The sequence below is a fragment of the Mytilus trossulus genome, chromosome 1 (assembly GCF_036588685.1).
Source record: "Mytilus trossulus isolate FHL-02 chromosome 1, PNRI_Mtr1.1.1.hap1, whole genome shotgun sequence".
Taxonomy (NCBI): domain Eukaryota; kingdom Metazoa; phylum Mollusca; class Bivalvia; order Mytilida; family Mytilidae; genus Mytilus; species Mytilus trossulus.
In genome coordinates this window covers 17,345,968-17,361,688 of record NC_086373.1, presented here as the reverse complement: position 1 = coordinate 17,361,688, position 15,721 = coordinate 17,345,968, and the positions used below count along the sequence as shown (strand labels likewise).

Sequence of the window (15,721 nt, the reverse complement as noted above, 5' to 3'; positions counted from 1 at the left end):
TATGGATTCATTTCCAATTATATCTGCAAATTTCTCGTAAGTCATTTCTAGGTACCATCACCGTGTTTGTTCGGCTTAATTATCAGACTAACATTTAAATAAGTAATCAAAAATTCCATACGGATTAATCTTGGTTGTATTAAACTTATGAAATGTATGTAATTTTATCGTAGCACAGCTGAAAAGAGTCAAATTTTATATACGAAACCTTATCCAACGTTTCACGAACAAATGAATATGATTATTTGATGAGGCTAGTTTCAACGTGTTTAATTAAAATAAATTAAAGTTAAATTTTATGTCGCATGTAATTGCCAAATTTAACTATTTCAGTCGTTATGTAATTTGCATCCTGTTAACTGTAAACTAAATTTAAACTAATGTGTGATGCAAAATAATATGAACTGGCATGATTTGTTAAGTTCGGTAGAACTTTATAGTTATAGTGCAGAAAATGTGCGACTTGTGCTTTAAATTTTATATAAAATGCACTTTAAGTACTCTGATATTAAACGGATTTAAGCAATAAAACTGTTTAAAAATATCATCAATGATACGATAGGATTGTCACAGATGTTTTATGAAAGATTTTTCACTTAATGGTAAAAAATTGAATAAAATATCCAGTATAAATAGTCTCCTTTTGAACTTCAAAGCACAAAATATATCAGCTTTTACATGCAAAACTCATTATCATTATTTGTTGTACTATCCCCCAAGTTATCAATTTTTGGTGGCACATATGTAAATATATTTCATAGAAGTCTTCTGAAAAATAATGTCGTATTTGGGCAAAACGGTGCAGATTTCAAATCTTCAATTATAAATGTGTATTGTACATGTACATTGTTTTGTCTGAATCATGGCAAAACGCATGTACTAATAGCACGGAATACGGCTTTCGTTAAATATCTGCGTTGAGAACAGAACAGTTGACAAGATAAGACCAATATCATATTTCAAGTGATCGTAAAATATAAAACTATAGCATCTTTCAATTATTGATTTAGATCTACGTGTATACCACGTTTGTAATTCTGCATGTTCTTTTCATTTCAGTCTGAATCAGAAGAATGTCTAAAATGTTTGTTAAAGGTTCCTCACAAGAGGTGTGAATCGGTAAGTTCAGAAAGAATATTCGTAAGGCTAAACGTTTTGTTATTTTGTATCTGAGAAACTACAAGCTTATGGTCCGTGTCGCTTGTGGTCACAAACGACCATTGGAATATACAGTTTCATCATGTCCATGTACATAATCTTTAACAGCTTTAGTTGAGTGTTTTTTTTCTAGAATTTAAGTCAATTATTTAGGTCAAATAAATGAGGAGTTAAGGATTTTAAAAATTTGAAAGTAACACGAGAAACAGTCCTTCTAGATATCATTAACACGGAACTTATTGGATTATGCGTCAACTGTTTTCCATGTTATATTCATATGCCAAGTGTCTAGTCATGAGTTTTATACACGTCATTTGATCGAAGAAGGATTTTTTGCTATCGGTATAATTTTGAATTCGACCCCTATGCACTGTAGACGCATGTAGTCTTACAAGTAATTTAAGAGTGGAACGTAATTCGTGTCGAAAACGAACGAGTCAATGTAAAACAAACACATTGACCAGTTGCAATCACATGTCTTTAGAAAGAAAAAAAAATGTTATTTTATGATATTATTGCATAGATAAATTGCTAGCCAAAGTAAAAATTTCAATGTTAAGTAGTCAAATTATTTTTTCAAATCAATATTGATATCTCTTTGATATGGATTAAATAAATCATGCTCATTTCAAGGTTTTTAAAAACTTTTTGAAGTACATTTACATTAAAAAGAATTAAATGTAAATTACTTGGGTTGATAATGTGTTTTATGTATTACACGTCTTTAACTTCTGTTAATCGTTTGACCTTTTGAATGGCAGATATGCCTCCAAGAATATTCAGATCTTTGGTGTATATTTGAATATGTATTTAAACTGAAACGTAGTTCGTCTTTCATATTTTTTTATATCAAGGTTGTTTTGAAAGTTATAAGACATTCTATTGAACTTAAAAATGGGTTTATGCATCTCTAATTTCGCACATGCAGTAACGTAATTAAGGAAATGAATTAGGTCTTTGAATGTATATCTAGTTTCAATATAATTATATAAACTGCGCTATTTAGAAAATAATAATAATGACACCAGCTGTCAACCTCTATCTAAGTTCCTATATATATCTTTCAAGAGGTATTGGGACAGCTTAAGTTTTGGTGAATACTGTTTATGCTTGTAAGGGGATCTGTCCGAAATCCACGTAATGATATATTTCTATTTCTTTGCATTTTCATTTGAATTCAATTCCATGATAAACATAGTGATTCTAAACTTCTGACTTCGACTTTTAAAAAAGAGTTATGTTCATGATAACACATTTCAAGTACAATACATGAATCTTCTGCTGCTAAACAGTTAAGTTTGGGTCATTTTTATGATTTATTTTTCAATAATTTTATAGTTTGGAGGGAATTCACACTTATCAAGTACATTTTGTAACACTTGGGGTTTTTTGGGGTGTTTTTTTTTGGGGGGGGGGGTGAAATTGTGTATAATAATTGATATATTTATTCGTCTAATTTAGAAATTTCTTTCTGAGTTACATCTTGTTATCGGGGCCTTTTATAGCTGACTATGCGGTATAGGCTTTGCTCATTGTTGAAGGCCGTACGGCGACCTATAGTAGATGATGTTTTTGTCATTTTGGTCTTTTGTGGATAGTTGTCTCATTGGCAATCATACCACATCTTCTTTTTATACGATCATGTAAACAAATCATTGACAGCAATTGTACAGACACGGTATATGAATTATGTTTTAGCACAAGTATATCAGAGTGGGAGGAGGTTATCGCCATGGTTACTGGTATGTTAAAACCCTGTTGGAGGAACTTGAATTACAGGTATGTAATGGTTAAAAGTAAATCACAAAATACTGAACTCCGAGGAAAATTCAAGAAGGGAATTCTCTAATCCCTGGTTAGATGTACTCAATTCTCACGGATTTTTGAGCAGAGTACTCCAAAAGGATATGCAATTCAATGACAGAAAGCCTCTCCTAATTGTTAACCCATTTAAAGATACATTTTAATACCTAAATATGTTGAAACCGTTGCCTTTCTTGGGAATAAGAAAATAAGAAATATTGGGTGAACGGAATAAAAATAATTATCGAACGCAGAGTATATTGGTGACCTTCTGCTGTTGTTTTTTTATTTGGTCGGGTTGCTGTCTTTTTGACACATTCCCCATTTCCATTCTCAATTTTATTAGAAGAATAAGGTAAATCAAATGACAACCCCGTATATAAACTACACGTTCAGTTGAATTAAGGTCGGAATATTCAGAACTGACAAGTCTGTCTCTGTATAAGGGATAATATATTTCTTTTATATGGCACCTAACCTCAACTTGTTTTTTTCTTCATTATTATATGATATGCCAATACAGACAATACATACAATTCTAAAACACATTTAAAGAAAATATATATGGCTGCCATATTAGACTTTTAATTGTTTTGTCTTCACCAGGCGGATGGTTGTTTTAACATTAAACTGTTCACTGTTTAATATTTGGGCCTTTTAGAGCTGACGTTATGGTGTTGTTGAAAGCACACAGTGACATATAGTTGCTTTTATTCACGTTATTCACACTCTTGGGGATAGTTGTTTCATGTATAGAAAAATTACTTAAAAACCAAAACAATGGCATTACAAACAAATTGTAACAGAATGCGATCCTAAAGGTACATATGGCATATTCTCACTGGTAATCCAGGATATACATTGTTTATTATTGTAATGATATATCTATAATCTTATAAGATGATAAGATTGTGACTTCATTTTTATAGAGACAACGAGAATTGATTCGTCAACAGAGATTGCAAGCAATAACAGAAAAAGGTATGTAAGGTATAAAAAAAGAAACATCTTTAAAACTTTCAATAAAGTCATTACGTAAGGATACAACAACATAACTGTAAAGAATCTATTCGTAATCATAAAAAAGATTGAACAGATATGTTTGCAAAACGTTTTTAAAGCCAATAAGCCATTTACATAATGAAAGGGTTTACAAATTTAAAGTTAAACTTAGCTAAACACAGTTTTCATTTTTAATATTTATTAGTTTGGTTTGTTTTTCAGAAGTAAAAGCTATAAAAACATATATAAGAACTAAGAGTGGTCGTCTCATAGAAAAAATCATATTCTTATCAGAAGAGGACTATGCAGCTTTCAAAGCAGGCAAAAATGTCGCCGACATTTTATCAAAATATTTATCAAAGGACGAGGCCGCCGGGTTGGAATCATGGGACAAGGATGAAGTCAAAGCTATCAAAACATATGTCAGAACCAAGAGCGGCAGGCTGATCGAAAAAGTGGTCTATGTTTCTAAATCTGACTATGACGCAATCACCAGCGGCGCGGCAGACGCCAAAGATCTATTAAAGAAATATGCTGGCGAAGGTGAAGTTATAGAAGGATGGGACGAAGCTAAGATGAAAACGATTAAAACCTATGTCCGAACAAAAAGTGGACGACTTATTGAGAAAACCATTATGATATCACAGGAAGATTACGACGCAATGATTAGAGACGGAAAGAATCCGAACGACATTCTTAAAAAATACCTGTCACTTGATGATGGTGAACAATTTGAATCTTGGACTAGTGCTGAACCAATGAAAGCCATCAAAACAATGGTTCGAACAAAAAGTGGGCGTTTAATTGAAAAGACAGTTTATGTCTCGGCAGAGGACTATGATAAACTAATAGCAGGTGGCGGAGACATGAACGAAATTCTTGGGAAATATATGAACGATGATGACGGTAAGATTGAAGGATGGGAAAAAGCTCCATCTAATCCCATGAAAGTTGTCAAAACATTCATTAGAACCAAAAGTGGTAGACTTATTGAAAAACAAATTCTTCTAACTGAAGAGGAATATAGAAGATTTCAGGAATCTGGAGGTGATCCGGATTTCCTCAAACAATTTATAAAGTTAGAAGCGGGTGAAGTGATTGACAGCTGGGAGAAAGCTTCAACAGTCTACTCTGCCGGGTCAGATGTTAGAAATGGTAATTATTGTTCACTTATAATATCCTTTGTGGGTTTTTTTTTACAGAAGGGAAGAGCTCTGATCTAAGCTATATAAATATTTGGTATATATACATTCAGATAGAACTTTTCTCTTTAATGTATAAGTAATATGAACGATCAAAGAATAACAGATTAATTTAAAATTATTGTTAAGTTATTTCTTTCAAGAATTTATCTTAAACATTATCATTTGAATTTTTTCACACTAGTGGCATATGGTTGGTGTACGTGAGCCAGCCTATATAACTACGCATACATCACTTATTTAGAAGCAGACCTTAGTTCATGTTCGTCAAATTACAATTTAGTTAGAAAATATGAAGATGTGGTTTGATTCCTAATGAGACAATTATCCACCAAAACTTATTTGAACATCTAAATCTAAATGTAATAATGTTATAATTTTACTTTTCAAGCTAAGGAAGGACAACGCATTGTTGGGAAAGATGGCCAGATTTATGAGGTCGTGATAGATCCAATTACGGGAAAGAAATATAAAAAGTGAGTATAATGTTCTTTTCATTATCATTGATCTAGACGTACACAATTTTGTTTAGGGACGACTGAAGCACGCCTCCGGGTGCGGGATTTTAACGCTGTATTGAAGACCCATTGGTGAACTTCTACTGTTTTCTGCTCTTTGATCGGGTTGTTGTCATTTTGACACATTCCCATTCTCAATTTTATTCCGATTAAGATATGGGTTGATCTGTGTCGCATGTGCAAGTTTCCTTCAAAACCCAGTCAAATACATACTCTAAGATAAAACTATCATCTGAACTGTTTTAACTTTAAACAGGCGTTGTTAAAATAATTTTCTAGAATACGCCATGAGATGATAGTTGTTGTCCTACATGACAAGTAGCTCTTTTATTGAAATTATTTGCATATGTTAGACATATAATAAATTATCTCCATTTTGTTGATTCTTGTCAAACAGTAAAAGAAATAAATAATGTTTGACACAAAACGAGTCATCTATTTTGGAGAGAGTCAATAGACATACAGTATTTCTTGTTTTCACTGATATACAGGAAACGAAACAGATTTTTGGGGGGCATTTACTCATTTCATAACTGCTTTTATTCTAGGAGAGTTGGAGGAAAAGAATCTGATATAGATAGTGGATTTGCATCGATGCAAAAAGGAAAGAAAGGAAAAGAAGAAACTGCAGAGGAGAGAAAGAAGCGAAAACAGGGTGGTCGAGATGCTGGAAGTGACAGTGACTACAGTTATAGAAGTGTTGTAAGTGCTGGGGGAACTCGACATGTCCGACGCCGACGTAAGCATGCCGATGGCACGTACAGCGATAGCGAATCCTACAATAGTGACAAGGACCCAGAGGGAGCAGCTAGACGCAGGCGCAGAAGACGTGAAAGAGAACACCAAAACAGTGCCCATAGTTATTTCAGTGTGACAAGTGAAGGTGGAACAAGAACTGTGCGAAGAAAAAAGAAAAATGCTGATGGAACATACGGGGACTCGGAATCTTACCACAGCGAAGACAGTCATAAAGAAGGGGGTGGTCTTGCAGAACGGAAAAAGAAACAAAAAGAAAAGACGGAGAGAGAAGAGGCCGAAAAACGGAGAAAGGCTAGAAAAGAGAGGCATGGTAGTGGAAGTGATCATAGTTACTTCAGTGAAACTAGCCAAGGTGGCACACGCACTGTGAAGAGGAAGAAGAAACTCAAAGATGAGCATGGAAATGTGATCGGTTATGGTGATGCTGAATCGTATCATTCTGGTTAGTGTCAAACAAAAATAAGCTTTAATCATTTTTAGCCATGGCGTTGTCAGTTTGTTTTTGATATATGAGTTTATCTGTCCCTTTGGTATCTTTCGTCCCTCTTTTAATTGTAAATACAGCGATATTTTGTGTTTTGTCCTTATAATATCGTTATGTTAGTTAATAGTTAAATTATCAGATATTAATTATCAATATGATGAATGATGATGATGATGATTTTCCTTTGATACTTTCATAAATTAATGAGCTATGGTAAAATGGTTATTAACTAAAAAGGTATATCTAGACATCGCTTTAGTTTAAGTTTGTGTTTTATTTGAAGAAGCATTGAGGTATGCTCAAAATTGAAATTATTATTAAAATACTGTGAGGAATATCAAAGAAATTTTAAGAAGATCATTAGTGAACTGATCTTGGATGTGAACATGCCATCAATTACAACATTAACATAATGACATAGCCACTATTCATTACATGAGAAATTTGATTTTCGGAAAGAAATTACAATTAAGCATATTTACCATACGATCATTCTGCCATATACTTATGTGTCTATTTTTATTTATAAATGTATAATGATTTTCTCCTTTTTTTCTTTTCAGATAACGAAAGGTAAGAATTTAATTTATTCCACAATAAATAATTTATTTATGTTATTAAAAAAATTATATCTTTTACCAGGAAAATGTTGAATTCATCAAGTGAATAACCTGTAGATATTTAATAAATTTTAATATGTTTTAAAAACATATCAGTTTTCATTTTTTTTTCAACCTGTTTACTGTAAATGTATAAAAGATAAAAGTATATTACAGTATTTAAAGAAAGCTTGTTTATACGTCAAATGAGGGGGCGCAGTTTTCTCAAGCTTTCTTAGGAGTAACACAGTTCTTCATATATTAAAGTACAATTTCTTAAGCTCTTTAATGTACACTTTGTTTGCAATGAAAATTTTGAAGTATATATTCCTTTTAATTATAATTCAAGAGTCAATTGCCTAGTCACACTATCAATCTTGTATCAATGATGACTACAAATACAATTGTCACGAAAAGCCTTCCTTTTACAATTTGAATATATTATAAATGATTCTGAATAATATTTGTATGGAAGGAATACCAAAAAAAAGACAAATTCTCAAAAAGAGTACAGGGGAAACGGCCATAAAGTACATATTAAATTCGTCATAATTTTTTTTTCGTTGAACGGTTAAGGATAAAACTAAACATATTAAACTAATGGAAAGTAAAAAAAAATGTTTATTAAATAAAAGGCTGTTAAATATTGAATAAGAAATTGAAATTTTACTAAAATTTAAATTCGAAAATAGTTTAAACCAGCGATAGATTAAAAGCATTGCATGTTAACAATATTAACCAATGTACAACAAATTTAATATTAAAATATTATTGAATAAATCACAAAGAATAACAATTTTACATATTAAAATTAAGTGTATACACTGAAGTATCGGATGGAAAAGGTGGGAAAATTAAGGTAAAGAAAGAAAACCCAAAGAAAGCTGGTGCCAAAGGTGGCAAAGATATTCCGGGTCTAAAAAAGAAGAAACAAAAAGATCCCAATGCAGTATTTAGTGATAGTGATTGTACAACAGATTCGGATGATGTTGACCTTGAAAATATGACCGAGGAAGAAAAGAAAGCATATTTTGAAGGCAAAGCAGAACGTGCAGCCGCACGTGAAGCTCGTCGTAGGGACAAATACGGAGATAAATACGATGAAATGATGTCAAAACATGCCGAGTATGAGTATATTGTGGGAATTGGATGTGTATTTTGTATTACTAACATTTTGAACTATACATCAGTGGCTTAGCATGCATTAACCACATAAGCGCAAATATAATGTATACCAATGGAATTGGCAGCTTTTACTAATTGCTTCCACAACATTACCTCAAAATTTATATGTTCTCAGTATTAATAATATTATACTCAGGTCGATTTTTCTAAAGGTAAAATATTCTTCAGATCCCCTTGAAAAGGACCTGAATTAAGATATCTTCAACTAGTTATATTCCAGAAATCTGTTTGTTGTATTTAGTATGGGTTGGATCCTTGAACATAACAATGGGTCGCAATTATCAAAATCTTGACTGTTTTAGCACCAATTTCTGGTGGCACGGGGAATGTTTTGTATAAGGGGGTGTTGTGTGACTTACATCCCCTTAAATTGGTCCAATATATGACGGTTGACAAATTTGCTTGATTTTTTCAAAGTGAAGTGTAGTACGAATATACACCTTATCGCAACCTTTGAAATACTAAAGATTTTCTTATCCCAAGCATAGATTACCTTTGCCGTTTTTGGTACCTTTTTTAGAATTTTGGGTACTCAATGCTCTTCAATTTTGTGTTTGTTTGGCTTTGAAAATGTTTTGATCTAACCGTCAGTGGTGAGTCTTATGGAGACCAAAGGCACGTCTGGCGTATTGAATTATAAGCCGCGTACATTTGATGACTATTGTCAGCAGTAAATGACACCACAGACGTTTCTGTAAAACCTTTAAACTCCAAGGGCAATGTCAGAGCGTAAAACAACTTATTTAATGTAAGTTGTTTGATGTGCAAGTGGGGAAAATTAACGGGTAATTCTTACAGTAAGTCAAAATAAATATAGCCTATATTAGTTTTAGTTTGCAGACGGTGAATGCAAATTCGCTTCTTTTCCTTGTCCATTGAGGGCACTTGGATTTCAATGATTTATTTTCTAAAACTGTCATATAATAACTTGAAGCGGACTTTGCATGAACCACGGACTGAGCTTTAGATATAATGTGATGATGTACTTTTATTTTCAATTCATATATTTTTGCTATGCGTATATACAATGTATAACTTATTTCTCTTTTTTAAAATATTTTTTTAATATGGCACGGGTCTTTCTAGTAAAATATGTAGTAAATAGTAATGTCTCGTTTAATATAACCATTGCTTTTATGTGTCATTTTGATTTTGATTCAGATTGTTAACATCTAATATTGTAAGATGGATATATTTTCGCCATTGTTTAAATGTTTATTTTTCATAGTTTTCCATATTATGAAACAATCAGGTCAATTGAATTAATTATGAAATCAGACGTTTTGGTTATCCAATTCTTTATTTTAGAAACGTATGCTAATATTTTGTTCTGTTTTAAAACTTTGCCAATGAAACATTTTTTTTACGAAACACTATTGTATTACACGTTAATTGACTGATGAACCACTAATTTCATTTAATATAGATGAGGGATCTACGTATTAACAAAAAGAAACAAATTCGATGTATATATTTTTTTAGATTTAAGGAACAAAAGGCCGAAGAAAAGAAAAAGGAACAGATAAAAAAAGAGAAAGAAGCCAAGAAGAAAGCTAAGGAAGAATTTAAAAAGAACAAACTGCAAGAGCTGCGTGATAGAGGATTGATAAGTCCGTCATCTGATTGGACAATTGATTCTGACACAGGAGAACCATTGAGGAAAGCTCAAAAGTAAGAATTTGTAGAACATGAACTTTTTATTGATAGTAAAATCTTTTGATAATCTTTATACAAATTAATCATTATTTTGCTATCAAACACGTACGAACGGCATCCTGCATTCTTTCGTAAAATTGAGGAGGGAAGAAGAGTTGACATTACTTTAAAAATATGTATGTCATTGGCACAAGAACTTATAAAAAAACTAGCGAATATTATTTGAAATTAGTTTTGCATTGAAGACGTATATTTAGTCCTTACATAGAAAGCTATTCGTTACAACATTTCTCTCGGGTTATACAGATGTTGACAGTGGTACCAATGAATTGTTCTCGAATTAAGATTATTTGGTTCAATTCAATTTTACACAGTTAAAACAACATTTAGTGTATTTCGTAACTTCACCATTTCTCTATACTTCCATTTAAACGGACTGGAAGAGTCATGTAGACATCTTTAGTCTGCATTATACGTTGACGATATATAAATTATTTTCTTTAGAGCTGAAGTGAAAGAGAAGAAAAAACAAAAGAAATTACAAGAGCTACGTGATCAGGGGTTGATTAGTCCTTCTTCAGACTGGACCCTGGACTCGGACGGAGAACCAGCTCGACGATCTGAGCTTGTCAAGTAAGTGTAACTGGTTTTATTTTTCTAAAGAAAAATGCATTATCTTACCAAGATCGACAACTCAATTTATTTAATGTATAGTGCTGAGCCAGGTGTTGTATATCACTTTTTATACCATAACTGTGAGATTTATTTAAATCATCAAATTTTAAAAAAATCGATTTTTTTTATCCCCGTATTTTCACTGACATATTGCTGGCGTTTATTAACCAATGATCTTCAAAAACGTGAAATAGAGTAAGATGACTTAAAAATTGACATCAATATCCAGTTCGCAATTGAGAATCCTTTATATCTCAAATTTAAGGTAGAAGAAAGATAACTCTAACTCACTCTAAGATTAAGTTGAATTGATATCGTGACTTTTTATTTCGAGTATATACTTATGTATGTTTTCTTGTATATTTGATATTTTATAACAAGATTACAGTGACAGCACTTCATTGATTCTTGACATGAAATTAGCTTGTGAAGATGTGGCCTTATAATATTCATAAGTACATCGGTGCTTAAGACTCAGTCATAGATCAATTTTGTTACAAAATATTTGGATTATTTTTGCAATAACTCAACATACCTTCTAACAATAAATGAAATCAAATGTATATGAAAATTATAAAGCAATTTCTTGTGATCAATGGTAATATCATTTGTAAACTTTATTCTTCTTCTTTTTCTAAGGCAAGGAAAACGACCACCAGGAGAAGATGGAAAAGGAGGAAAAGGAGGGAAAGGTGGAAAAGGAAAGAAGAATAAAGATGGCAATGAAGCAGACGACGAAAGTGATGAAGGTAAGTTCAAGGTTTGTCTTCTGAAATTATTTAGGATAATCAGGCTGTTTGCTGTAGCTGGCTATAAAGCTTTCAGTAATATTAGTAAAATTTTGCAGCTTCAAGTAGCTTTATAATTGTGTGTTGGAGATTTTTAATTAATTTAGAGGAAAATATCATAACAAGTTTTTTTCTTTTCAGAACGAATCAACCATTTCGAGTCGTTAATCTGTCATTACTCGAGGAAAAATTCCTACACTGCGTTTGCCTATATGCACTACTAAAATGTGTAGTTGCAAATTTTGAAAATAAAATTAATTTGAATGGAAAACTCTGAAGTTCTCAGTTGCGAGTAGTGTAAACGTACATAAACGCAAAGAGGGATTCATTCAATGCAATGCTGTATATGTATATATGCATATACAAAGTTGATTTAACTTACTCATACGGAAATATTGAAATATCTGTTATGCGTAGTCTCCCTTTTATTCTTGTTTGTACCCATTCTGACGAATGTATTTTTAATATTATATAGTATAAAGACACATAGGTGATCGCATACTACTTCGATATATTCCTTTCTAGTAAATTTAAAGATGTTTACATTAATATTTATACAATTGAGTAGTAGAAAGCCTGTCCGTTGCAATTGTCTGGGGTCAATGGTTCAATATATATTTATATGTTAATAATAATAATGCTAAAAACGTTTGCGTCAACTCAATATACTCAGAACAAATTTGTAATATCTTTGATTAGACTGACATAAGATACTGTAAAGTTTTACAGAAGTGCGCTAAAATATTTTATGGAAGTAGCTTTAAACCGCCGTATTCGTGGAAATTTTTTAATCGCGTTTATAAATTGCAAGAATGGTTTTGGACCAAAATATGAATGAGGTAAAAATTCAATCTTTTCATCTTTTACTTTGATCCCTAACAAAACTTAACTTTCAGATATGTTTGATAACTAATTATAACATAACCTAGTTCCTGAATTAACACTCGTGTTTTGTTAGAACAGTCTTTTTGACTATACTGCATTGTGTATTTTTTTTTACGTTGTTTTTAAAACATGAAATACAGGTAATTTATGATGCATATTTCCCCTTTTGATTGACCATTGGTGTAACATGACATCGATACCTTGTTTGTTGACTTTGTTCTCTCTCAACTTGCGATTATGTGATACCACACTAAAGACAGGATCGAAGCTGAACGTCGTGTCATTGTAATAATTACTAAAAAAGAATAAACATTGACTGTCAAACAAAAGGAAGTTAAGCTATATAACCAGGGTTAATTTACCATTTTCTACATGAGGAAAGTCAGGAATATGGTTTGATGTGTTTAAGCTTTTGATTTTTTCATTTGATAATTAAAGGGTTTTACGTTCTGAATATTCATTGGAGTCGTTGATTTTGCTATTTTACTGTTCAGAAGATCATGATCATAATATGGAAATGGTGAATGATATAAGAATGCTAAAATTTAGATACAAATCACAAAGTTGTACCTAACACTAATGGACTGAAAATGCGGAAAAGAGAAAATATTCCCTTTCAAAAAATTTGTTCAATTAAATCTAGCATGCTTTATCCTCCAAAGTTAATGTTTTGTTCACAATGCTGTGGATTTTACGCACTGTTGAAACATCAACCTTATTGTATATTTGCTAAAATATATATTATATAAATAAATACTTTTTACCTACTGTATATGCAATTTATTAAATGCTTGTTTTAATTATTTTTTGGAAATAATTTTAAGCTTTTATGCATTCTTTCCAAGTAAAGAAATAATTTGGAAACGATAATGTATGTATTTATTAAAAACAATTTAATAGTTTTGAACATCCATAACCTACTCGTTCCGTTTATTCAATGTGATAGAAATAGTTTATCATAAAAATTCTCTACTCATATTATATGCAGTACATTTGTGAATCAAAATCAATACCATTGTTAATTTTTCAGAATATATCGATCCTGTAACGGGTGAAGTCAAGAGGAGACCTAAACAAAAAGATGGCAAAGAAGAACCGAAATACAAATATGTAAGTTGTAAAACTAGGCAAGAAAACACTTTTTTTAAAGTACGCCTATACATAAAGGGGGCTAACGAAACTGTCTACACATGATGTTCTGTTTTGGTCGACAAATATATATTTAATATGATAGTATTGCATGGTTATGTTGATAATTTAATAGTTATTATATAACTCAAATTAATAACTGATACGTGCATTTAATCAAACAATAAACATCTGTGCTATTTTAATTGAAGACAAGAATAGAAATAAATTTCAAGAGAGTATTGTTAATACATATAAGTATTACTTCTCTCTTCTTGTAGGAATATGATGACCAAGGAAGAGTTATACGAAAAACAAGAATAAATGCTAAGGTATGCCAGGTTACAACAGAAATTTATAAAGGACTGTAGGATTGTACAGAAAGGAGAAAAAGAAATGAGCCCAGTCTTTTAATTTCATCTTTCGGTATATTGATGATGTACTGTCTCTTAATAATAGATTCAGTGATCAATTACATTTGATATATTTAAGTGAACTTGAAATTGAAGATACTACCGACACAGATAAATCTGCTTCATATTTAGACCTTTTTCTCAAAATGACTACTGATGGTACGTTGAATACCAAAATGTATGACACACGCGATGATTTTAATTTTCCTATAGTCAACTTTCCATTTCTGTGAAGCAACATCCCAGCAGCACCGGCACATGGAGTATAATGAAGGGCAATAGTAGTATAACGCTTTACAAAACTCATAAATCCATGGACAAAAACAAAATCGAGACAACAAACTAAAACCGAGGGAAATGAATTAAATATAAGAGGAGAACAACGACATAACACTAAAATGTAACACACACAGAAACGGATCGAGCATCAGACAAAATTCCACGAGAATAACAAATATAACATCAAAACCAAATCATGAATTTGGGATAGAGAAGAACCGTGATACGTCTTATCACAATATGAATTTACACACAAAAATAATAGAAAACAAACGACCCAACGTTAAAATGTAACACACAAAGAAACGAACTATAATATAACAATGGCCATATTCCTGACTTCGTACAGGACATTTTGAAAGGACAAAATGGTGGGTTGAACCTGGTTTTATGGCATGCAAAACCTCGCACTTTAATGGCCATGTGAAATATAACATTGAAATGACAATGTGTCTCAAGTGATACGTTACTCTAGAGCTAGCTCAAAGTACGTTGATTTTGTTGAATACTGATTTCTCAAAAGTTGCTAAGACAGGGCTATGAATCAATCAAATTAAGGTCAGCACTCAAGAAATTTTACGATCCCATCATGAGCTGATTGGCCATTATGACAAAAGTGTGTCAGAAATCATATCTGATATTCTTCCTCAGTCATAATAACCTTCAAGCATTACCAATACTCCCGGTTTTTAGTGGAGTTCGTGTTGTTTCTTATTTCTTATTTATAACTGTTTATGTAAATGTATTTTGGTTTAATTAGTCTTTGTTTACTCCTTGATTTTGATTGTTATTGTGTTGATGCAATATTAATTTCTAAAAATGTATTCTGTGTATCATTGTTCCCATAAACGCATCATGGGTATCAGAATTAAAAAGTGTACAAGAGACGCGCGAGTTATTTACAAAAGAATCATCAGTGAATACAATACTTGAATAGAAAAGCTTGAAAAGCCGAATAAAAAAAGAAGATTGAGACCATCGATGAGACACGATTCCGAAAGGTTTTTCCAAATACTGCTAGAGTATTCAACTTGTGTGTTAAAAGATCGTTAAAATCTTTAGTGTTTAGAAATATTGCGATTAACCTAGTTGAAATTTGCTTCACATGTTTGATATAAGGAAATATATCAGAAAAGACATTTAAGGAATGCATTTTTTCTCTATTTCAGCCTGGTGATGAAGGATCC

At 31.7% G+C, this 15,721-nt stretch overlaps 1 pseudogene; it reads left to right on the top strand.

The window, feature by feature from the left end:
* LOC134717334 (transcriptional regulator ATRX-like) overlaps nucleotides 1-15,721 on the top strand; it is a 63,374-nt pseudogene that overhangs the window by 11,179 nt on the left and 36,474 nt on the right.